Source organism: Ischnura elegans (assembly GCF_921293095.1).
Source record: "Ischnura elegans chromosome 13 unlocalized genomic scaffold, ioIscEleg1.1 SUPER_13_unloc_1, whole genome shotgun sequence".
Classification (NCBI taxonomy): domain Eukaryota; kingdom Metazoa; phylum Arthropoda; class Insecta; order Odonata; family Coenagrionidae; genus Ischnura; species Ischnura elegans.
In genome coordinates this window covers 9,228,816-9,255,303 of record NW_025791657.1, presented here as the reverse complement: position 1 = coordinate 9,255,303, position 26,488 = coordinate 9,228,816, and the positions used below count along the sequence as shown (strand labels likewise).

The window sequence follows — 26,488 nt, the reverse complement described above, 5'->3', positions numbered from 1 at the left end:
AATCATCTTAAAGCCCGTATGACACTTGCCAATTTATTGGCCAATCCATTGGATATTGGATTGTGTACCCACTGACACACGCCAATTTCTAGCCCAATCTCAGTTTCACAATATTGGGCACAATTTCTTGGCCAATCTACAATTTAGAACAGGTTCTATTTTCTCGAGGCCAATCTCCAATCAGAACTCAGTCTTGTCGACTCCTAGTGGCCAAAACTAGAAGCTCTTTGCAAAACATTTCACCTCGGAATTTTAATATCATATATAAAAACTTTACAAGCATAGCAACCCATGAAATAGCTCAAATAATTAATGTGTACTTTGAGAGAATATAAATTCACAAACATCAACTGTCTAAAGTGGGTAATTCGGAAATAACATTTCGGATATTTAATGAATAAAAACGTCGTGTTTCTCCTCGATAGCGTCTATATTTTGTTTATTTTACAATTATTAAACTATTTTTCATGATTTGAGCGCTAAAGTTTCGGGTGAAAGTCCCAATTGATGACACAATCTCTGTTTATTCGATGAACATATTCCAGCCAAAACGAGCCGCTACGTTATCTTGGCTCACCTATGAGATCACCATATTGCCTATCTCTCATCATTCAAGGAACTCACCCGAATGAAATTTCGAGCAATTCGAGAATATCTTTGCAGCCCCTCGAAATAGTTATTAAATTTACAATTATTATGCCACCTCCCATTCTGTAGCTCATTGGCAATTAACCTGCGTCTTGAGATGCTCTTTTGTCATTTTGTGTTATGTGGCGTTCTCTAGTGGGGTATTAGAACACTATAACGGCCAATATTGGTGTAAATATTGGTACGTGTCATACGATGCGTAAAGCCCAATATTTTTACCAATATTGGGCCAATTTATTGGCCAATAAATTGGCAAGTGTCATACGGGCTTTATAACTCTCGACCGCAATGGATTGTTGGCCCTTTTCTTTCTCGTCCATTGCTTTCAGCCAATTCCTCTTTCTGCTCTCCTGTGAAGCAGCCTTTTTCGCCTATTAAAGTCACAGATAATCATGTCAAAAGACTGAAGTTACCTTAATTTTAAAATTAACAAATATAAACATACTTTTATTTTCCAGGGAAACAATTGCTAGAAACAAATGGTCAGAAATAGTTATGAATGATAATAAAATGTTTGGAATTATTAAGAAAGTGATCAGACTTCCACTTTCCAACATAACAGAAGTTCATGTGTGTAATTTGTACTTACATTTGTACACTCCTTGCTCTTTGCTTTCCCAGACACATCACTTTTAGCGGGCCGAGAAATGTCCTCCAACGTAGTTTTTACCGGGTGTACTAGCATCCTCTTTCCTCGGTTTTGACTCAGCCATTCCAATAGCTGACTCCTACTGCAGCTAAGGTGCAGGATTTGCCCTCTCCAGTAATCCTCATCGTCAGTATCGGAGGCATCACTAGGCTTCCCGTCACATTGGTCGTACTCTCGCCACCTGATCTCATATTCCCTCGCCTTATCGAAATCACTTTCCGTTTTCGGAAAAAAATTTTTAATGTGCGTGTGAGGCACCACTTTGTACTTTTTGTCTAGTTTAAAAAAGACATAAGCCCAAAATTCTTTACTGTTTTCCATCTCGTAAAAATTATAATCTGCGCCTTAACTACAACCAACAAGCTCAAACGATGTACCGTTACAGTTGATTACAGTTATACCACGCCACCACGCTTCCACCATGCGCGCACAAGGGGTCGTCATATTCGTGCGCGCGCACCCTAGAAAACAACGTCCAAGCGAAACCGAATGACGCGAAGCCAAATCGCCAAATTGTGCTTGTGGATTGCGTAGCGTGTGAAATCTGGGTAATTAAGCTACCTTGCCATGTCTAGACAACCTTATAAGAGGTACCTTGACCCTAATTCAAATGTAGGAAGGCAGCTTAATCTGAAAATTAGGCGAAGTTCCGTGAAAACGGAAACGAGAGAGGAATGGTGTGCATCAAATCAGGTGTGGCTGAATTACGACCCTCAGCGAGATGATGAACAGGTACAAATCCTTTCTCCCTATTATGTGCGTTCACTTCAGTTAGTTGAATATAATTGTATAGTTGAGTATAGTACTGTAGTTGAATTTAGAGGGAAAGATGTTTTATGGGTGCCTGCTACCAATTTTTTTCGTTATCTTTATAATCAATTGTTACCAACTCAAGTACTATTAGCATTAAAGTGAGTACGTTATATATTCTTTCAGCCATACAGTCCAGCGAATTTGAACTATAGTTCTGGAGGAGAGCTTGCTGACGATGATGTTGCATGTGAACAGGAGAAGGCTGACGGCGATTTTAATGAAAGTGATTTCTGTGATAGCAGCTCTCTCAATGATTCAGGCAATTTCTATGAGATGAACCCTGTGGATTTTTCTGACAATGTGAGTGCACCTGGTGACGAATTTCCTGGTGAACATTTAGAAAATTCCTCTGAGGCAAGTTCTCTGAATTTTTTTATGATAGTGTACGTGCATTCGATGATGAGTTACTCAGTGAAAATTCAAGCAGTTCTTGTGACAGTGAGGTAATATCACCATTTTCCAGGCTTAAAAATTTCTTACACTCAACTTCTTCTGTTCAGTTAAATGTAGCCGTCTCAGTTTCTGAAATTATCCTTTTGGTTTTATCTCTTGTAAATAAGCATTGTTTATCACTGACGGCCTCTTGTGATTTAATGAAAATGCTGAATGTGATCATGGGCACTAGTGTTTTTCCTGCTACTGAGTACATGTTCAAAAGCCTTTTCAATTCCAATTTTTCAATGACTATGCATTTCACTTGTGAATTTTGTGGTCATTATTTGGGTAAAAGTGGTGATGAAAATTTGGAAACTTGTGTAAATTGTGAATTTTTTAACTCCACGAAAGGGTACAGGTATGATCACACATTTATCACATTGGATGTCAGAACCCAATTGCAGGAAATTGTGGTAGGTTGCAAGGATGATTTTATGTTTTTAACTAGTGCTGCACCAAGTGACATTTTGGTTGATATACAAAGTGGTTCATTGTATGGAAAGAAAATTCGAAGGGAAGATGAACAGTTTCCCAGTTGGATGTCATTGACATTCAATGCTGATGGTGCTCAAGTTTTTAAGGATAGAACAACAGTCACACCCATTTATCTCATGATAAATGAACTGAAATGTAAGCAGCGTCGGAAAAATATGGTTCTGGCAGGTTTATGGTATGGGAAGGAAAAACCTCGTTTTGATGTCTTCATGGACTCTTTTGTTAATGAAATGAATAAGTTATATAGGGATGGAATTGACGTTCCATGTGATGGGGTGATGAAAACTGTGAGGTTTGTCACATTGTGTTGTTGTGTGGACACAGTTGCACGTGCTCCACTGCAGGGTATTACTGGAGTAAATGGGTATTACTGTTGTAGTTGGTGCACACTAAAAGGTGAATATGTTAACGGAACGGTTAAGTACACTCATTGCGATGCCAACCCTGAGCCCCGAACTGAGGAAGGATTAAGCCTTTGCTATGAGCAAGTTATGCATTCTGGAGAAAAAGTTATGGGTATACAGGCGATCTCTCCACTTTTAAATTTATCTTCATTTGATATGGTGTGGGGTTTTGTTCCTGACTATATGCATCAGATTTTGCTTGGTGTTGTGAAGAGATGCACTGAGAATTTCTTGACCCACACTGAAAGGGAATATTATGTTGGCTCAACCAGTAGCTTGAATACAATCGACAGTCGCATTACCTCAATGCATGTACCTCATTTTTTGAAACGCCAGCCAAAGTGCTTGAGTAACAGAAAGCACATGAAAGCGAAGGACTTTGAGATTTGGTTTCTATTCCTCAGTGTGCCAATTCTAAATGGAATTTTATTGAAAAAGTACTTGTCACATTGGAAGCTCCTTGTGCGTGCTATCAGCATTCTACTTCGAGATGAGCTTCACACAGATGATGTAGATTCTGCGGAGTTAATGCTAACTGAATATGTTGCAAAGCATGAAGAGTATTATGGAAAATATGAGATGACGTACAATGTACATCAGCTTACTCACTTAGCTGATAGTATACGAAAGTGGGGGCCCTTATGGTCCCACACTGCTTTTCCTTTCGAGTCTGAGATAGGAAATTTGAAAAGGATATTGAAGGCTACGAAAGGAATCCCTCACCAGGTTGTTACAAGTATAGACATTAATAGAGCCTGTTATATCATTACTGAGAATGCTGAAGGAATCTCAAATGAAGTGGCTGCCTTTTGCAACTTGAGTGACAAAATGGTATGTGTCAGTGGGAGAAGGTGCCGTGGAGGTGAAGTTGTCGTTGGCCCTAGCACCGATTATGTCGGATTTAGTGAAGGCCTTCCAGAAATGGTACAATATAGGGAGTACAAGAGGGTTATTCGTGATGGGGTTCGTTATACAAGCAAAGGGCATGGAGACTTGGGCCAGAAGGATGACTCCTATGTTGAGCTGGTCAAGGGTTCATTTGCCAAAATTGTCAACATAGTGGCTGTGGGGGATGAACAAATGGACCTTTATGTTGTTCTCAAGCCTCTTCGAACAGTAAATATATGTGGCCTGGATAATCTGAAAATTATAGTTGGTAGAGGAGGGAAGTATTGCGCTCAATTTTCCTCTGTTAAATGTGTTGCAGTTCATATTGAGGTGGATGAATCGGAGTATGTAAGCTCTGTTCCGTTTAAACACTTTTGTTTAAATATGTAAAATTGTTTTTGTATTCTTGTATAAATGTATTTTTGATTTTATAATCATCCATAACTGTTATAATGTTTATGCACCAAAATACAATGCTCTTCTTTGGATAAATTCTGTAGCACCATTTCTTAACTACCTATTTATGATGGATAATTGGTTGCAATGTGGCAACCTCATTACGAAGAACATTGAAGCTGCATAATGCTATTGTTTGTTATGAACTTAATACATTAATATGAAACTTGGGGGAGAATAGCATAATAGGAAACATTCTCTTCTTTACAGTAAATCTCTTTTTTCCATCATGGACCTATGATAACTCTAATCTTATAACCTCATCTTCTCCTACATTAACACCTATAGGGACTTGGCATTCCCCATTGAAAACCCATAAGAGATATTCATTCCCCATTGAGAACCCATAAGAGATATTCATTCCCCATTGAGAACCCATAAGAGATATTCATTCCCCATTGAGAACCCATAAGAGATATTCATTCCCCATTGAGAACCCATAAGAGGTATTCATTCCCCATTGAGAACCCATAAGAGATATTCATTCCCCATTGAGAACCCATAAGAGGTATTCATTCCCCATTGAGAACCCATAAGAGATATTCATTCCCCATTGAGAACCCATAAGAGGTATTCATTCCCCATTGAGAACCCATAGGGACAATATATTCCCCATTGAAATTTAATGGGGAACATCATTCCCTATAGGTTTTTTCAATGGGGACTAATGGGTAATTTTTAACAGGGATGTTTCATTTAGTCATTCTATATCATTGGAAATTAAGGCAAAAACAGTAAAATTAAATTAATGACCTTACGAATTGATTTGAAAGTGAGCCTTCTCTTATTAACTGGCTGACCACATTCTAAGATGTTTCATTGTTTTTCACAAAGTCTAAATATTTTTTTTCTGTTGTCCACTTCCTCCCTCAAGAAGTAGTATCACCTCCTAGAGCTTGTGGTTGCATGAGAATAAAGTACACACAATAAGTGCCCTTGTGGCACCAGCAAACATCATATCTCTCTGGCCAAGAGAGTGAAGGTGAGGGCCCTTTAGGTGCCACGATTTTAACTGAAATATCACCATCTTCATGGTTGAAAGCTTTCATTGCTCCAATGTACCACTGCTTGCTATAAATACACACTGTATGTGAACCAACAGCCAAATTACCTGGGAAATCCACTGTTTCAGAACAAAAATCAAATATAATGCTGTACTCATCATCCAGGTCAGTGAACTTTGCAGCGACTTTTCTATCCGATAAAGGCACAAAAGTGATGTAAATCTCTTGTTCCTGGAATTGTTTTTGCCTTGGTGGATCTTTCAAGAAGTTTACTACGTGACCCAGCCACATCACTAAACTAAATGTAATGGATTTTGATGTTTTTCATATTATCTCTACAGAATTCATGTATCCCGGTGCTGTTTGTTATTTGCTGTGCCATTCCTTTAATGGTACCACCTATACCATCACAAGAGGACTCTCCAAGGCTTGTGGAAAAATAGACCAGGTTGCATTCATTCCATAGTCACTATAATAATGACACAAATTTATAAAAGACTTGCAGTTTTTATATTGCCCTGCACATCCATCTGTGAAGTACTGAACCTCTTGGATCACAGGCGAAATTCTCTTAAAAAATTTTATCAGGTGACATTGCACTTCCATAACCAAGGCCACATTATAGTTAAGGTCATCAGATATGAAACAATGAGATGAGGTAGTGAGTGCACCATCTTTCTTCTGGTAAATCAATCAAGGGTGTATGATGCATGATAGATTGGTACATTGATATTTTGAACTTCATCCTGAATTAAAAATGAAAATTTTTCACTAAATTCCATTACGATAACTGCTTTTTCATTACTGAGGGTTTCTTATCTTATTTTAAAAAACGAGGATTGTTCTAAGGTCACGTAATAATGTGGTATCATTTTATTCATTTTGAGGCATAGAATGTCCAAGAATTCATCAATGGAATATATATACAACTGAAGTTCTGTTCTATCAGTGGAAACCCACTGCCTATATTTCACGGTATCAGAAGGGTCATATTCACAAAATTTAGAAATGATGATATCCTTTAGCCTGGAAGGATCTGGACAGTAAAAACATTTTCTGAGCATACAATCTGAATTGTTTTTGTCACAGTTGATGATAGCAATTAACTTCTTATGATTCCTTCAATTTCAAGGCACTAATTAGCAGTTTCACATTTTGATGTATGACACAAACACAAACTGAATGAGTCCTAGAAGCACCAGCCATCACACACCATTTTGGCTGAAGTGAACAAAATTTGGAGAACCCAATTTTTTCTTGAGGATATTGCTCTTTGAAGAGCACATAAAGTTTCTTCAGGTTATATAAGCTCAACCTCTTCTACATATACCTACTCATTCTTACTCACACTGACTTTATCTTTGACTCCAGAAATCTGTCTAGGATTCTTGTCAAGCTGGTAAAAATTTTTCTTCAGCTCTTCCGTGGAGTTTAGACGCGGTTTCCCAGCACATGCTGATGGCATAGCAGGAATTCCCTTCTCATCAAGTGACTTTTTTGACTGTCTCACAGTGTAGTCTAAAACATGAAATTCACTAATGATACTTTTCCTGGACCGAGATAAAGGGGCCAGGGTCAGCATTTGAATTTTACCCTGCCAACTAACTGTTGGCAATCAGTCTTTATTGTAGTCAGCAGGCCATCCAAGTTGGCTTCCTTTCGCTTGATGAGTTGACTTTCACTCTCATCTTCATTACTACTTATATTTTCCAGGGATGGATTCACTAATTTCAATGCACCAGACATTTTAGAAACAAGGTAATGCTTAGCCTGTGTTATCTTTCCTTTTCCGTATGAGTGTCTACTGTGAGAAGACAAAGAATGTAATTTCAAAGGAGAGCAGTCTAAAGCCTCCAAGATGTAAGTTCTCTCTTCCTTTCTTCACTGCCATTGGAAACAACCTCATTTTACCAATTTTGGAAATCCTCTTGTCACACTTACAGCAAAATTTTTCTCCAGGCTTCACCAGGATGCCCGCTGCTCACATAGGCTTAGAATTTTTTTTAGAGGTGTGGTCCTCACAGGACCTTTATCTATGGCAAAGGGGTACAGCATTTAAGCTGGTAACACTTGCATTTCTAAGTAGCAATGAAGATGATGAGAGCACACAAGTCAATATAATCTGAGGTTTCAGGCGAGATGGAGTGGAAACGTGACATAATGATGAACTGCTTCTTCATTATTATCACACAAGTCAACAGTGATGAAATAGGAATATTGCAGAGCAGGGCAATTGATTCTCTGTCCTCTTCTGGTAGTTCCTTGAAATAAAAAGTTTGGTTTCTTTTTGTGACATTCAGAACTGTGTTCTTTGCCAACACCATACAATGCTATCTCTGACATGGCATGACAGACCTCAATGTGAAAATAGATGCTACAATGTAAGCCTAGCTATCAGTCACAATAACATGAGTCACTTAGTCTGAAATTCAACCAGGATATCACTAAGACAGCACCATATGAATGAGAAATTAATTAACTTCACGTAGACTGAAATTGGAAAACTTTCTGATGGCTCTCTTCTGGCTTTACATTTTATACCATACTATTCAGTTACCCATTACTCATGGAAGATACAGCTTAATAGGAATAGTCCTGAAAGCACGAAATTAGCAGTAGGTTGGGGAGTACATTGACATGATTGCCTTTGTGTTTCCTACTCTAAGAGCTAGTAGCATACACTATAGTGAGATAATGCATGATCCAATATTGTTTAATCATGAGTATTAGCTTATATCTCCTATAAATTGTGTAATTTCTAGGTGCCTTGAAAAAGAGCCATTTTTTCCTGTGAACATGAACAAGTATTTTATTTTAATAAAAGGAACGCCAGACTCACAATTTTTTTCATCAGGATCTTTGCTAATACATTAGTAATTACTTTAAACTAAACCAGGAGTCTGTACTCGCATGACCTTTCCCTGTGGATGCTGATAATGAAAAATAGTGCAAGGGAGATTTTTTTGTAAACTTCATTTTTTTGCAGCTGAATTACTTCATGCAGTGAATATTTAATGATAATATTGGGATCATTATGGACCACTTAGCATTAGAAAAAAAATCATGACTTTTCATCTCACAGGAATGGAGTTATGGATGAAAATAAAAATCACCAAGTGTTGCACGTTGCTGAACTTTAGGGGTCACTCCCAAATTTCAATTGCTCATATTTCATTAACAAATGACAATTGGAGGCTAAAATTGCACACAACTTCTGATCATACCAAAATGTATGACCGTGGTAAGTTTCATGAAAATCCGAGTCGATGGGTGTCATGGCCTGGTTGATTTGAAATGGAATGACCCTTAGGATAAATTATACTTTGGTTATTGCAATAACCAAAGTATCATTTATCCTAAAATGTTATCAATTTATCAAGGTAAGCAGTAACAATTTTATTGGTAAATACTACGTATTCACTGATTCCGCCCTTAATCCATTTTTTTGAAGGATGCCACCTTCCTCCTCTCCACCAGGTACGTTGTCCTCTGTGAATAGTATTTATTTTTCCAGTCATCAGCAATGGTATTGCCTCTGGAAATTACAGTTATGAAATCGCCTCTCATCTATATTTTAATCTAAGCACAATAAATTCAACGTAGAATACATTAGCAGTGATCACACCAATGTTATCTACAGTAATCAAAGGAGAATGAAAATGCCTAACAATATCTATCTTAATGGACTCATCTCCTCCGCAATCTCTCAGAACCTGGAAATCCTCTTCCCCTTGTTTCTCTACAAGGGGTTTTTTGGGTCAAAAAGATACAGCCTTTCACTCACCAAATGAATCAATGTGTCCATGGAGTGCACTTGTGCTCTATTCCACGACATTACTGATGGGCGAAAGATTGCAATAGGGTCATTCCATTTCAAATCAACCAGGCCATGATACCCACCGCCTCGGATTTTCATGAAACTTGCCATGGTCATACATTCTGGTATATTTAGAAATTGTGTGCAATTTTAGCTTCCAAATGTCAATTGTTAATGAAATATGAGCAATTGAAATTTGGGCGTGACCCCTAAAGTGCCGCAAAGTGCAACACATGGTGATTTTTATTTTCATCCATTACTCCATTCCTGTGAGGTGAAAAGGCATGATTTTTTTCTAAAGATAAGTGGTCCATAATGATCCCACGATTATCATTAAATATTCACTGCATGAAGTTATTCAGCTGCAAAAAAATAAGGTTTAATAAAATAATCTCGCTTGTACCATTTTTCATTGTCAGCATCCACAGGGAAAGGCCATGCGAATACAGACTCATGATTCAGTTTAAAGTAATCATTAATGTATGAGAAAAGATCCTGATGAAAAAAAATTGTGAGTCCGACGTTCCTTTTAGTAAAAAAATACTCATTCATGGTCACAGGAAAAAAATGGCTGTTTTTCAAGGCACATAGATATTACACAATTTAGAGGAGTTATAAGCTTATACTCATGATTAAACAATATTGGAGCATGCATAATCTCACCATAGCATATGCTACTGGCTCTTAGAGTAGGAAACACATAAGTAATCATGTGAATGTACTCCCCCACGTACTGCTAATTTCGTGCTTTCAGGACTATTCCTACTAGGCTATCTCTTCCATCTCTTAACCTAACTGAATAGTATGGTATAAAATGTAAAATCAGAAGAGAGCAATTTCAGTCTAAGTGAATTTAATTCATTCCTCAGTCATATGGTGCTGCCTAAGTGATATCCTGGTGAATTTCAGAATAAGTAACTCATGTTTGTGTGACTGATAGCCAGGCTTACATTTTAACATCTCATTTGTATTGAGGTCTGTCTTGCCATGTCAGAGGTATCATTGTGCAAGAACTCAGTTCTCAATTTCACAAAAAGAGCTACAAAAACACAGCCCAAACCTTCTATTTCGAGGAACTACCAGAAGTGGACAGAAATTTCATTGCCCTGCAGTGCAATATTCCTATTTCACCACCGTTGACTGTGTGCTCTCATCATCTTCACTGCTACTTAAAGAAATACAAGTGTTATCAGCTTAAATGCTGTACCTCTTTGCCATTCATAAAGGTCCTGTGAGGAAATTTCTGAGGACCATACCTCTAAAAAAAGTGTAAGTCTGTGAGAGCAGTGGGCATCCTGGTGAAGCCTGGAGGGAAAATTTGCTGTAGGTGTAACAAGAGGATTTCGAAAATTTGTAAAAGTGAAGTTGTTTCCAATGGCATTGATGAAAGCGGTAAAGAACTTACATCAGTTAAGTCTTTGGTGGAAAGTGATAGAAAATAAGATGAAGCAAACTGCAGTTTGGAGGCTTTAGACTGCTCTCCTTGGAAATTACATTCTTTGTCTGCTCACAGTAGATGCTCGTATGGAAAAGGAAAGATAACAGAGTCCAAGCATCACCTTGTCTGGTGCATTGAAATTAGTGAATCCATCTCTGGAAAATCTAAATAGTGCTGAAGATGAGATTGACAGTCAACTCATCAAGCGAAAGAAAGCCAAATTGAATCATCTGCAGACTAAAATTAAGAATAACTTGCCAACAGTTAGCTGGCAGGGTAAACTTCAAATGTTGACCCTGGCCCCTTTACTTTGGTCCAGGAAAAGGATTATGAGTGAATTTCATGTTTCAGACTACACTGTGAGACAGGCAAAACAGTTACTTCATGAGAAGGGAATACCTGCTATGCCATCACCATGTGCTGGGAAATCACTTCCAAACTCCACAGTAGATCTACTGTGGAGTTTGGAAGTGATTTCCCTCGATTGAAGCTTGATCTGGTGAAAAAGTTTTACGAGGAAAAATATTTTTTATAGGAAGGAACAGAAGAAAAAGGGAAAAAATGTTCGAAAACTTGTCCGAAAAAAAATACCCAGTCGACACAACAATTGTGGCCATAGCAGGTTGGCATTATGGCCCCATAATAATTTAAACCCCCGGTTAACGGTTCAAATTTGACCCCCGGTCAAAGTGTGGCCTGCCATAATGTGGATAAAACACTTTCGTTATATCCATGGAATCAACCAACTTCCATTTTAATAACTTACCAACCAACCTGTATCAATATAGCAACCGTAATATGCCTATGTTTACAAATGTTTGGTTTGCCAATCTGTGGCGTTCCTGAGACGATCCGCAGTGTGGCCATAGTTATGCATGGCAACCACAGTCTGGCCATAATATGGCAATCTGTGGCTAGCCATAGTTGCCACAAGTAAACCACTATCCGGCCACAGTGAAGCCATAGTTGTTGTGTTGACCGGGTAGCGTGGAATCACCTAATCGTGGATCTTGTCCATAACCATTCAGAAAAAAATACAGAATCCATGTAATAATGTACCGTGTAATCATGTAAATGTAAAAAATAATGTACCGTGTAACTAGGCCTTAAGTCGTGAGGTCACTGGGACCAACTGAGACCTGAAAATAATATTAATATAAAATATTGCTAACTGGTAGAAATTACATTCTGTGCGTGATGTGCTAGTTTAATTGTTGATAAATCATAACGTGTTTTTTCTCAGCCATTCACTGGGGTTATCTGTACAAAAAAAGTATTTGAAAATGATATTGTACTATTACATTGAAAAACGGTGTCCAAGTTACCTCGCAGCACCTTATTTCCTAACCGTAATGACCGCCGCGCGGCTTTTACAATCGATCAGGCGATACCTCACCTTTGAGTCGATCTTTTCGACTTCTGAGTCGATAGTGTCGAGTCTAGGCGCATTTCGATTTTCTCTTTCGCCAACAACAACATGCATGAGTCGCTTTTTCCGTTGGTGTAAATGCATAGGGTAGCTGTTCAATTTGTGTGAGGTATTGCAGTTCTCAATTAATCAAAATTCCTCATGGATATTCTTTCGAACTCAGTTTTAATAGTTAATGGTGTGAGAGATAGCTGTATGCGTAAAATGTGAAGGCTTTGTATTCAAAAGTGTAAAAATGTTATTGATTTTTTTGGTACGAAACGAGGGCATAGCTATTTGGTTCAGAGACTGCATCTTCAAGTTGAAATACTGCATATAGATAAGGTAAGAAATGATGCAGGACGTCCTTCAAATATAGGTTAGTAGTTTTCTTGTTCTTGTGTATTTAATGTGTTTATATTATTTTGTTGTTCTTGTCTTTGAGCGAAATAATTTAAGCTAACCCACGCACAAGCACTAAAGAGGTAATGGTAATGGAGGTCTTGTCGTTTTTTTGATTAAATTATTTTGCAATCTTGTATTCCCATGTGCTAGTTACCGAATCTTATTCGTGTATCACATTCTCATTGTTAGCGGGGAAAAATGTGTCACTTACTGTTGTTATATATTAGTATATAACAATATATCTATTACACACTTGCTATAATTGCCAAGTGGTACAGATGAATCTCATACAAAAGCATAATTTCTTATCAGCACCTCACAGTTACATTATGCATGCGGGTTTTTAATGTACTTGGGTTACGTTCTTGTTGTGAATAGCTAAGTCCAAGATGTTTATAGAATATTGTATACAAACATGCGTTGTGTGGCTCATTCGTAATCGCCCAAGAATGTCGTTCCCTTGTATGTATGTTATTTCACCATGCACATTTCCTTCGTGATCTTATATCCTTTTTATGCTGGAACTATCCTGTGTAATAAATGCATCTCTTAACGAATCCAGCCACCTATTCGTCTTTGCTGGAGTATCGGTAATATTTTAACCCTCGCCAATTAAGCATTAAATATTTACAATGTTTTTATATCTTGGGAATGTATAGTATTTGCGTATCGAGCGTGAGCATTAAATGAGCGTGAATTTCAAATCAGAAACTTATACTGCTGAAAAATGCAACTGAATGTTGCCATCGCTAACGACCAGAACTTTTTAAAATTGACTATTCCGTTTATAATTTCGATGTTTATGAAGTCATATGACGATTAAAATTTTTAAGAAGTGGTAACAAAAACGAAAAAAATATATCTAAGCATGTTGACCGTGTTTTGAACGTTGATAGCTGTGTGTTTGAATAGTTTTCTGTTAACTTACACAATGCTGTATCGTACATATTTCGGTTTAGATTGACCTAATACGAAAGTCCACTTCTCGATCATCAGAACGAAGCTGTTTGCATACGCCTAAATTTGTCAACGGTCTTTCTGTCGCGAACTTTGTTTTTCAACTTGAAATAATTGAGGGTTAAGGTTGACTGATTCTAACTTCTATGTACAGAGATTCATGTTCACTCTATGAAAATTCGACCAGTCTCTCAATTGGATTTAATTCATGATATTTGTGTCTATATATTGCGAATTTAGAAAAATAAATTGTGTACATATTTTATCTGTGTGCTTTTGTTTTAGAAAGCTTATTTTCTGTCCAACCTCTCATTTTTTTTATTGCTTTTACTCGAATCATGTGTTATATGTATTTTATAAAATATTAAGATGTTAAGCCATGGCCCCCTTTACAATTTAATACGGAGCAGCCTAGTGCCATAGGTTTCTCTTCACCCTTCCATTCCCACCTTGCAATGCTGCAATAACTATTTGTCTGTTTTCTTGTATTTTTTTAGAGCATGCCAATGCAGAGTTCTGTTATCATATTGTGCATATTTTCTTGCATTCATTTATTTGTAATATATGTCCTATTTAATGAGGTACGCTGATACAGTTGTACCAAAGTGGCTCCCAATCCACTTCATATTATTATCATTTTATAATGCATAGAACTACTTTGATCAAGTAAAATATTATTATTTAAGTTTTTTATAATTATTTGTGATAAACATTCGATAAATTTATGTTTTGTATGCACAATAATGGTGTGACCTTGTGGATATGAAGGAACGCATGATTGAATGACTGTGTGTACTGCCAGCTACATGGGTCTTAGCAAAGGAGCTTGTGCAAAATTTGTAGTTCTTTCTTGTTCCATGAAAGATTTAAGATTTTTTATGCGTGATTTTTGGTAACTTTAGCATATTAAAATGAAATTGGGGTATTAAAATATAATTTATAATTAATAAAGCTGTCGGCAGCTAAGAACAATATTGTTCTGTTATAATTAATCTGATAATCCAGCAGAATTTTCAAATCAACTGCTACCCTTAGGATAGACTACAATTTTTGTCAATTGCTTAATCCGTTGATCTTTCTTTTTAAGGCATTACCCAGTCAAATAATCGCATTCTGCATCCATGTTATTTTGAGAACCCCAGTTACTGCTCGTCCTTGGATTTTAATTGGTAAGTGACGGAATTACATTCTGTACATGCTAAAGTATTCATTTTCCCTGCTAACATTAGGTCTTGAGAAGATGTTAGGGTGTGCTATAAACTGACATTGTAGCCACATATTTTATTTTTTTTACTTTGTTACTGCATCAAGATCAAACTTAATTTGCTACCATTGACAATTACGATATCATGCTTGTGTGTGTAAAATGAAGAAAACCATCCACTTTTGAGACGCTTTGTTGTCTATACAAAGCCACTAATAAATATCAACCGATCTTGGATGTAGTATTGATATTCTGAATACGGTATGTTCTTGCATTAATGTCATTATGCAGTATAAATAAAGTACCAATGAATTTTCAATTGAGGCATTAGTATTGAAGCTAGCAGAGGTTTGCTTTATTCACATCAACCTCTTGAATTTATCAAAGTTTGTTGCCCACAAACACGAAGAGATTTTTCTTCCTTACGTCTAAAGTACAATTAATTGCAATGAAATCTGTGGGGATAGGTAATGCTTAATATTGAGGATAAATGAATGTTTGCACACTTTTAACGTTTAATTCAATTACTCTTAGTTTCACGTCACTTACAAATATTTTATTAAACTTTAAATAATACACACTCGGGAGCAAGGGAACACCCGTCCGCCATAACTATCACAATCCGACTCCCTCTCCTTTTACTTCCTCCCGCGCCGTCAACAATCACAACAATTACCTCACTCCACCTCTGCTGCTTATTATTGCTTGAATTACGTCACACCAAAACCAAAACAAACCACTCAAAATTAGGTGTTACATTTGCCCCATTGGAAAAGAAAATGGAATGATATGCAATTTTCTTTTTCAAAGCCTTCAAAAACAGAGTATTATGGGTTATGGGCGTGGCCCCAACGCCTTCAGTTTTGAACTTTCCCCTTAAATTAATAGTAATTAATTTTTTTTTTTACAATGGGAACACATGTCATATCACATTAGCAGAATATGCCTCGTTGACCATTTGATCAGCTTTGACATGAATAATGTACCAGATTGCTAATAATATTTAGGAAAATAATGAACACTTGAAACCATAACTTTTAAAACACATTCATACCTCTTCTATTGCTGCTGAAAGCCAGAGCATTTCACTCCCCCTTTCCATCACATAAACACAGTTCACTCCACTTCACACACTGGCATTTTATTATTCTATTTGTCACACTTCTTTTACTTATCACTCCCCTTCTTTGTTCACTTTACTCATTCATTCATCATTGTCATCATTCATTCCAAGCATACAAATATTAACTATGTACTTAATAAATAACCAACAAACACTTTTGTAATCATCCATATCAAATTATTACACATGTATTTACCCTCATTTTTTTTGTCATATCACCCTTCCACCATCTCTCCAGGGTGTAATTACTTTCGCCACTTATCTAATTGCCCTATTTTAAATTTTACTCTCTTCCTTTTCTCTTTCCTCCTCCTTCTCTCCACCCGATTTTCGTCCTTTCTTACGTTATTTTCACGTATCCCAAATATATCATTCGCGATCTTCTCAGAGTCACTTTCTCCTACTGATATAAGCTCGGTTATGTGATTGTTTCCTTCCGCCATCATGGAATTGACAAGGTGCTGTCGCTCCGGTTGGCGCACCTCCGCTACATTGTTTAGTGCAGGCCACTGATCAGCTGATCTCTCGCCTGGCCGGTGAACGTATCCATCGCCGAGAAAGTTATTGTCCCATCGTCCCTCTCTCTGCTGGCTCGACGCCTGCCACTCCCACTGCTGCGACTTCCATCCGTGCTGCTGGCTGTGCTGGAACGCGCCTCCCGACGTCCTCCACGCACGCTCCTCACGGGGTCCCGATGTATGCCCCCCATCGAACGTCGGGACCCTCAACTGTACCGCGGATGTCATTGTGACGCCGGGTCTCGTGCCTTTCTCATGCACGATGCATTGGACCGCCTCCTCATCCAGCCCAGCTGCCTTTGAGGTGGATTCTTGTCCTATGTCGTCCGCCATCTTCCCGGGCACTTCCTCCGCTTGTTTTTCCTTTCTCCCCTTACATTCTCGCCGAAACGCAGCTAGCCCTTCGTTGATGCTTTTCATTGTCTCCTCCAACTTTTTGTCTCTTTCTTCTTGTTTGCTATCTCGCCTCTCCAGTTCTGCTTCCCATTTTCTATCTCGACTCTCCCGTTCTTCTTCCCATTTTCTATCTCGACTCTCCCGTTCTTCTTCCCATTTTCTATTTCGACTCTTCTGTTCTTCTAGCATCTGTCTTAGTAGCACCCGTAGGTCACTGTATCCTTGGTCCTGCGTCTCCATCTCAAACTCATGTGTCTCTATATCTACCCCTTCTTTTATCAAAAGCGGTTTTAAACGTTCCTGCAGCTCAAATTTCGCCCCTTGGGTCGTCGATCCCCGATCCCTCAACAAACTTTGTAAATCCACCTTTTTCAGTTCGTAAAATTTTTTCACTCCCACCATCTTAAATTCCCGCTCTCTACGACGCGACTCGTTCCTCAGTCGTTCCGTGGTCTCAATCCTCTCGAGAAGTCGTGCCCCACACGTTGCGGCGCCAAAATGTAAGGTTTCAATTAATTACTCTTAGTTTCACACGTCACTTACAAATATTTTATTAAACTTTAAATGATACACACTCGGGAGCAAGGGAACACCCGTCCGCCATAACTATCACAATCCGACTCCCTCTCCTTTTACTTCCTCCCGCACCGTCAACAATCACAACAATTACCTCACTCCACCTCTGCTGCTTATTATTGCTTGAATTACGTCACACCAAAACCAAAACAAACCACTCAAAATTAGGTGTTACACACTTAACGTAAAAAATAGTAAACTAACACACAGAAGTGAAACAAGAGAAATATAACAGTGCTAAGAATTTTTAAAAATAGGGTGGTTTCCTATTATTTTTTTATTGCCTTAATCGAAAGATTATTACTCCTGGAGTACGTATTTCGCACTTTTAGATTTTTAAATGACAACATCTATTTTTCGCGATTAAATGAAAAGTGAAAATTTTCAAGCGCGTGAAAACGCGACGCTTAAGTATGAATGCTGGGAAATATCTCTGTACGTCGTATTTCTGGTTCCCCCTCCCACCCGGTGAGGTGACCTTGAGGCGAGGCTTAGTGCTGATACATCGCAGGATGCTAGCGGATAGCTGAGTACCTTGCTGAATGGTTGCGCTCGGCTTAAAATAGGTTTATTAATACCTTATCAAACGAAGAAAACTTTCCGACCTTAGCCAGTTTTAATAGGTGATTATTAAGACATGTTTCCCTCAGCTCTGTGCCTCATGCATGCATTGGTAACCTCAGACGATGTATAACTGCTATCCTCTCGTGTAGAAACTAGGTCCCTGTGACGTCATGCAGAGTGGAATCGCATGGGCGCCAATCTGGCCTTTTTCAAATGAGGATAAAATTTGACCCTTGCCATTCACCTAAACCGGTATTTCTATAACCAAATAATTTGTATATTATGAATACACTAATGGTGGGTAACGAATCGCAATCAATGCCTTTCGTTTTCTTTGATGAAGGAAACTACCCTTTTCCCCATTTTACATTATCAGCCACTCTTATGTTCAATTCTTCAATTTATCAAAGTTTATTGCCCACAAACACTAAGAGATTTTTCTTCCTTACGTCTTAAGTACAATTAATTGCAATGAAATCTGTGGGAATAGGTAATGCTTAATATTCAGGATAAATGAATGTATGCACACTCATCATAAAAAATAGTAAACTAACACACAAAAGTGAAACAATAGAAGTACAACAGTGCCAAGAATTTTTAAAAATTATATGAGCCATTGCAGAAATCAACAGTCTCTCTTTTGCTCTTGGTGGAATTGAAGTTGGTAGCTTCGTTGTAAAATAGAGGTCCTGGTACTTGTGTTTTTCACCCTTTTTTGCTGATGAAAGATGAAGTGTGTCATCTTGAAGTGAGCAATGTGAAGTTGACCTCTTTTTATGAAGACCTACCATATTTGACCGCATATAAGATGCCCTCTTTTTTACTAAATTTGGTCTCTAAAAAGCTACCTGTGTCTTACGCGTGAAGAACACAAGTTTCCTTTCAATACCGAATGCTATTTTTTGCCCAAATAAAGATAACTTTTTCTACATCTTCCATATTTATTTTATCACTTAGAACTAAATTTTTGACAAAAAAAATATAGCTCAAAGGAGAGAACTGGGATGGTTTCCTTGTGACACCGCACCGTTCCCGTCAAAAAGAAATCGAAACTAGTTGCGCTTGCTCTGCCTTCAGAGCGGAGAAGCAAGGACATAGTACAACATTGCACTAATCGTTCAACATTTGACGCCCAACACACATGACGTTATCGGTGCTTAAAACTTTTCTTTTAAACACCCCGGAAAATATAACTACAGGAAACGAACTTTGAAACTATACAATTCAGTATAATCTAGGAGTGTTAAATGACCCCAAAGTGCATGGAAACAGAGCAGCAGCGAGGTATTTTGGTCCACCGCCTGCCGTAAAAAATATGTGTACATGGCGACTGCAGGAAGATAAACTGAAGACTGCTAAAAAAACAACAACATAACAACACAAGCGTGCTGCATCCGCTCTTTTCAATGCAGGTCCACAGAGGGATAGGCGCGTTTTTTAATTTTAAAATGTAGAAAAAATAGGCGGGGTCTTATGTACAAATTTAATTGGAATGTTCATGTACAAATTGAGGTCAGAGGACCTCTTTAAATACAGCATTGGAAGTAATTACACTATCCTCTGTTAAACACACATGATGACTCATACTTACGTATCAACAGGAGACTTGACTGTGGAATCAGCCACATTTTGATAAAAGTTATATAAAGAATGCGAGATATTGTTGCAAATGAACAAATGTATCAGTTTGTGCACCGTTAACGTCAGGAATATTTACTGGTTATTGTTTTTTTTTAATTATTTAAGAACCAATTTTAATGAACAATAGCAATATTTAGGAAGTAGGATATACTGTCGCATGTTCTCTGATAAATTCTGTTCATTTTAGTACCTCATTTGTAGGGTTTGGTTCCGTATAAGTTAAGAAAAAGGTATCTATGCAGTAGAAATAATATAGAATATTCTCGTTTTCGATGGTGGTGATAGTGAAAAGGATTTTTATGGTTTTGAAAGTGATTAAAGTCTAATATCATGTTGGGCAATGCTTTCCTTGAATCTGAGTTTTTTTGTTGTTTCTGCTTTATTTTGTATTATGTTCGATTGCTTGCGGTTCATTCATCTATTCATTATTGAAATTTACATATGATGCTCAAAATAGCTTGCGGTTTGTTAGTTTTCCTTACTAAAAATGTTTGGTAACCGTATTCAATGATTGCTTATTTGGCTTTTACAAAATGCGAGAACTTAAACCACGTTTCAACACATTCCGTGCTCACCTTTTTTTAGAGAAAATGCTTGGTGGCAGACATATTGGAAAAAATTTGTATTTTTTATTTGTATTTTAACGACGTGATCTTATGATTAGTGGTGCTGGGTACACGTTTTCACTATTTTTTTCCAGAAGTAATCCTTCATTCGTTAAAAATTTGAAATTTAAATTTCCTAAGTATCCTGTCAAAGTTGTGATACCTTCTGGCAACACAGGTATATTTCTTTGCCCTTTGTCAGTACTGCAGCGAAAACCCTTTCAAACCTAATCATTTTCTGGAAAAAACTAATAAAAATAGTAATGCAGCTCAAATTTACGCTTAACCTGGTCCCGTTGTCTATTGACGATTTGAAGTACTCTCCGAGTCCATGTGTGCTTAGAAGTTCTTATTTGACAAGTAGATGTCATGCGGACATCTTTGATTCCTCTTTTTATTTTTATTGCCCATCAGTAGCCGCAAGGAACCCTCAGTAGCCTACATCAGCTTATTTGCGCAGTGAAAGGGTTAATTTTTCAATCTGGAAATGATACAATTAAATACAATTTTAAACGTTTTATTGCACTAAAGTAAATATTGCAAATGTTTCCAGCAAAAGTGATCTTCCCCATCATGGAAAATGTGACTGAGCTAAATGATATCCTATGGAAAAGATTGTATAATGTCATACATAGGTCTATGAATATAAAGGAAAATTTGTGTAAACGAAGAATTATTTTAGTGAAACATATTGTTTTACAGATCAGAATTTGACTAGCATTTGAAGAAGATTTTTTCATTTACTAATTGCTTTATTTCAAACAATATCATTTCACAAAAGAAACAAATTTACTTAGAAAATATAAAAGATATGCATTTTAAAAAATTTTGTCCGGCTCTGTAAATAATTTTCAGCATAAAAAAATCTTGTGATACTCCTGGTAACACTCGAGACACAATGAAGGCTCAGCCAGGCAGGTGGGGCAGTAATAAGATGTGTCCTAGTGGACATTCTTCTTGAAGCACCACCTACACCTTTTCTGTATACATCTTTTCTGTCTTTCTGGTATGTCGCATAGTCGGGGAAATATACCGATAGTCCCCTGGTTTTGGATGAAGTGGGCTAGGATGACCGTCTCGTCAAAGCAGTCAAGGTACAGTGGCGCCGACTCCATGAGGCCTGAGCGGGCCCGAGCCCCCATAAATTCATTACAGATGTGAGAAAAAAATGTGTCAGGCTAGTTGATTTTCCCCGGAGTGTCCAGATATTGAGATTCAAGTGATCAGGGTTCTAATGTTGATCCTATAACTTTTCTAAAATGCTTAAAAACTTAAAATTCACTACTTATAAAATTTACCAGGGTAAGATCCCCGGTTTGGGCCCCCCAATATTTTTTGAATGCTGGCACCCCTTTCAAGGTATAGATATAGTCTTTAGAGATTCTATAATTTGAATTCGAAAGTCGATGAGAGGAATTTTCCAAAAAATTTCTGTGAAAGAAAAAATGGCTCAGTAACACAGTAACTGTAAGTTCAGCAGGGGAACTAACCATTTTTTTGTACCATTTGATGGATTTCCTTTAAAATAGATTTCAAATGAATTAAAAATGTCTCCTTTAAAAATAATGGATGAGACATAATTTGATCCCTAGGTTCGATGCCACTCATGTAATTGCTGTATTCAACCACCGCCAGTGGCTTTCTTGGTGTGCAAACTTGTCTTTTCGTGGATTCATTAATTTTTTTCACTGAATTCAGTCTGATCATCCGCAGTTCCCTTTTATCCTTCCTTGTTAGGAAACAGATTTCAGAAATACTCAGAAAAGACCTCCACCACCTCACCGTTCTTTAACTCCTGGGAGAGCACAACGGAATGAATACCCTTCTTGGCTCACTGCAATGTCCTCGTCACATAATTTTTCCCATTTGGATGGAATCTAGAACTGGCTGCACTGTTATAAAAGTTATCCATGTAAAAGGATTGGCCACAGTCAAAATGATTCTCCATCAAATTTTTACAATCTTCTCCGAATGCCCATTTCCAGACACTTCTGAGTTGGAAGCTGCTTGGTTTTGAGGACCTGCAGTGCGAATGACTTTGCTTCCGTCAGCATGTGCAGCTTTATTATGTACTGGAGGTACTTTCCCATCATATATTTGCTATATCCCAGCCTAGCTCTCAAACCATATACCCTTGGAACCATATACTCTTCCAAACACAGGTCACAGGAGGGGGTCACTACTTTCTCCATTGTTTCCTTGAATGCGTCTATAATGGGGCTTATTTTGGATAATCAGTTGGTCAGATGGATGTTAGAGTCAGAGAACGTTCGTATTGATTTGAAGGGCTTGGAGAGTTGACTTGAATCGATCAAGCGACTTCTCTCTCCTGAAGCAATCCAAGTCATATTAAGGATGACCTTTTCAGTAATCGGAGATACGGGAAATTTTGATAATTCTTGTAAGAAAAATAAATCCGAAAAGGGGGAAAATCTTATATGGTTAAATATTTTCATCTAGTAATTTTCCTTCAGGACACGCATTGCCCATTTTATATCCTCGGGTGTATATATCCACGGACCGGATCAGTTTCTTTGAATTCAACAGCATGAGACTGGGTTAGTGGTAGTTGATCTTGTAGGTATATTTTGCTGGGGAGGATGCCAAAGAAAATGCTTGTAAGGATTTCGAATATTATGGAAAAAATCAAGTAATGAGTCTCTAATGCATATGTTAGTGAACGTAAGGATGGGGAAGTCAGGTGAAGGGGTCACTACTTTGTCCATTGTTTCCTTGAATGCGTCTATTACGGGGCTAATTGTGAATAAGCAGTCCATCAGAGGGGTACTGGTGTCAGAGAGAATGTGGATGGGTTTTCGTTGAAATGAAGGGATCGGAGAATTGACATGAATCAATCACGTGAATTCTGTCTTCGGAAGCAATGTAAGTCATATAAAGGATTAGTTTTTCAATAATAAGGGATAGGGGCGATAATTATAATTTCTGTATGATAGTTAAGGCCAAAAAATAGTGAAATTCTTCTATGGTTGAATATTTCCATCTAGTAATTTCTGCTTCGGGACACACATTGCTCAGTATACATCCTCGGACCTATATATCCTTGGGGCAGATCCGTTTCTCTGAGCTAAGCGGCATGAGACTGGGTTGGGGGAGGTTGCTCTCTGAGGCATTTTTTGTTGTGGATAATGCCAAATACATACTTGTAAGCATTTCAAATATTACATAAAAAATCAATCATGAGTCTCGTGGGTCATTCCATTTCAAATCAATCATGCCTTGACACTCACCGACTCAGATTTTCATAAAACTTGCCAAGGTCATACATTCTGGTATAAATAGAAATTATGTACAATTTTAGCCCCCAATTTTCAATTGTTGATGAAATATGAGCAATTGAAATTTGGGCGTGACCCCTGAAGTGCCGCAACGTGCAACACATGGTGATTTTTATTTTCATCCATAACTGTATTCCTGTGAGATCAAAAGGCATGATTTTTTTTCTAAAGATAAGTGACCCATAATGATCCCACGATTATCATTAAATATTCGCTGCATGAAGTAATTCAGCTGCAAAAAAATAAAGTTTACAAAAAAATCTGGCTTGTACCATTTTTCACTGTCAGCATCCACAGGGAAAGGCCATGGGAATACAGACTCATGGTATGGTTTAAAGTAATCATTAATGTATGAGCAAAGATCCTGAAGAAAAAAATCATGAGTCCGGCGTTCCTTTTAGTAAAAAAAATACTCATTCATGGTCACAGAAAAAAAAGGCTCTTTTTCAAGGCACATAGATATTACACAATTTAGAGGAGATATAAGCTTATACTCATGATTAAACAATATTGGAGCATGCATTATCTCACTATAGTGTATGCTACTGACTCTTAGAGTAGGAAACACATAAGCAATCATGTGAATGTACTCCCCTACGTGCTGCTAATTTCGTGCTATCTGAACTATTCCAGCAGAGGGAGTTTTAATTTTAAAAAAACTGCATGATCCATGGTAATAATAATGTGGTATCAGTTTATTCATTTTGAGGCATAGAATGTCCAAGAGTTCATCAATGGATGATGTTAACAACTGAAGTTCGGTTCTATCAGTGGAAACCCACTGCCTATGTTTCACTGTATCAGAAGGGTCGTATTCACAAAATTTAGAAATGATGATATCCATCAACTCCTGATGTTTCCTTCAATTGCAAGGCACTAATTAGAAGTTTCACATTTTGAATTATGACACAAACACAAACTGAATGAGTCCAAGAAGCACCAGCCATCACACACCATTTTGGCTGAAGTGAACAAAATTTGGGGGAACCCAATTTTTTCTTTTGGATATTGCTCTTCGAAGAGCACGTAAAGTTCCTTGAGGTTACATAAAATCAACCTCTTCTGCATATACTCGTTCTAACCAACACTAAAATTATCTTTGGCTCCAGGAATCAGTCTAGAATTCTTGTCAAACTCATAAAACTTTTTCACCAGCTCTACTGTGGAGTTTGGAAGTGGTTTCCCAGCACATGGTGATGGCATAGCAGGTATTCCCTTCTATTGAAGTAACTTTTTTGTCTGTCTCACAGTGTAGGCTGAAACATTAAATTAACTCATAATCGTTTTCTTAGACCAAGATAAAGGGGTCAGGGTCAACATTTGAAGTTTACCCTGCCAGCTATCTGTTGGCAATTTATTGTTAATTTTAGTCAGCAAGTCATCCAAGTTAACTCCCCTTTGCTTGATGAGTTGACTGTCACTCTCATCTTCATCACTACTTAGATTTTCCTGCAACCACAAGCTCTGGGAGGTCGTACTACTTCTTGAGGGAGGAAGTGGCCAACATTCAAAAAAAAATATTTAGACTTTGTGAAAAACACTTTGACATCTTAGAATGTGGTCAGCCAGTTAAAAAGAGGATGCTCACTTTCAAATCAATTGGTATGGTTGTTAATTTAATTTTACTGTTTTTAACTAAATTTCCAATGATTTAAAATGACTAAATGAAACATTGAAAGGGTAAAAATTTTCAATTCAAATGATTTGATGACGGTTCCCTTTGACATTTGATTATGTACATTCCTGTAGTGTCAATACATCTGGATATGAAATGAATCTGGTATTTGGACATAGATTAAAAGGAATGTAGAGTATGATAGAGTACCATGGATCATGCAAATTTTTTAAATTAAAACTCCCTCTGCTGGAATAGATCAGATAGCACGAAATTAGGAGCACGTGAGGGAGTACATTCACATGATTGCTTATGTGTTTCCTATGCTTATGCAAATATGGGCATTAGCTCAAGTGCAGGGTATAAAAACAAATTTTTCCAAGATAAAATCATAGCAAATGAAATTCACTTGGAAACTTTAAATATATGAGAAAGGAAGCATGTATTATTTATCATAACAAGTGATTTACAAATGCCTGGAGTATGTCCAAAATTAGGCAAGCAGTTAACCACCTTAGCGTCAATGAACACTGAAAATGAAAATAAAATCAAGAGAAAATATTTCCATTCGTTCTCGTAAGACCAGTTAAATAGATACTTGTTAAAAATTTTGTGAAAATTCATTAAGAAAGTCAAAATAACTTATAGTCAAGTATCTTACGTCTCCTCGTCAACTGCAAAGGGATCTTTTTTTTAATTTGGCGTTGAATATTTGTAATATTTTATTTTTTAAAAAAGGTATAGGAACAATTGGGAGCAGAAATGACTATTTTCTGCATTATAAAATGAAAGTAATAATGAAATACATATATTGTAAAAACCCACCTCCGAAGACATCCTTGCAGAGCTAAACAAGGTAAAATAGACTAAACAAAGAAAAAATTGAAAGAAAAATTTTCGGAGCTTTCAGCATGGCAAACAAGCAAAGACTTTTGACTGACACTCTCCCATACCCTTATACCGGTGGCTGGCACTCAGGGGGAATATAACGCTGTAACTAATAAATAATACGCAGGGTGGAACGTAATCCTTACATCTTCAGTAACGCAGTAGACTGCCATGACATAGATGTTACATCATGAGCAAGGAACGTGTTACAGCAGTGTGATTTTAGGAATGCAAGTTTTGTAAGT

At 37.4% G+C, this 26,488-nt stretch overlaps 1 protein-coding gene across 6 annotated transcripts in view; it reads left to right on the top strand.

Moving 5' to 3' along the window:
- Nucleotides 1–12,532: 12,532 nt before the first annotated feature.
- The window catches only part of LOC124172013 (zinc finger protein 37-like), a 66,958-nt gene continuing 53,002 nt past the window's right edge, over nt 12,533–26,488 (top strand). For 5 of the 6 annotated variants that reach the window (XM_046551412.1, XM_046551411.1, XM_046551409.1 and 2 more), the window contains exons 1-2: nt 12,533–12,800; nt 14,905–14,986. The gene's annotated coding sequence lies outside the window, so the exon portion shown is untranslated. The remainder of the gene's footprint in view (nt 12,801–14,904; nt 14,987–26,488) is intronic. The other variant, XM_046551410.1, reaches the window with a different exon arrangement.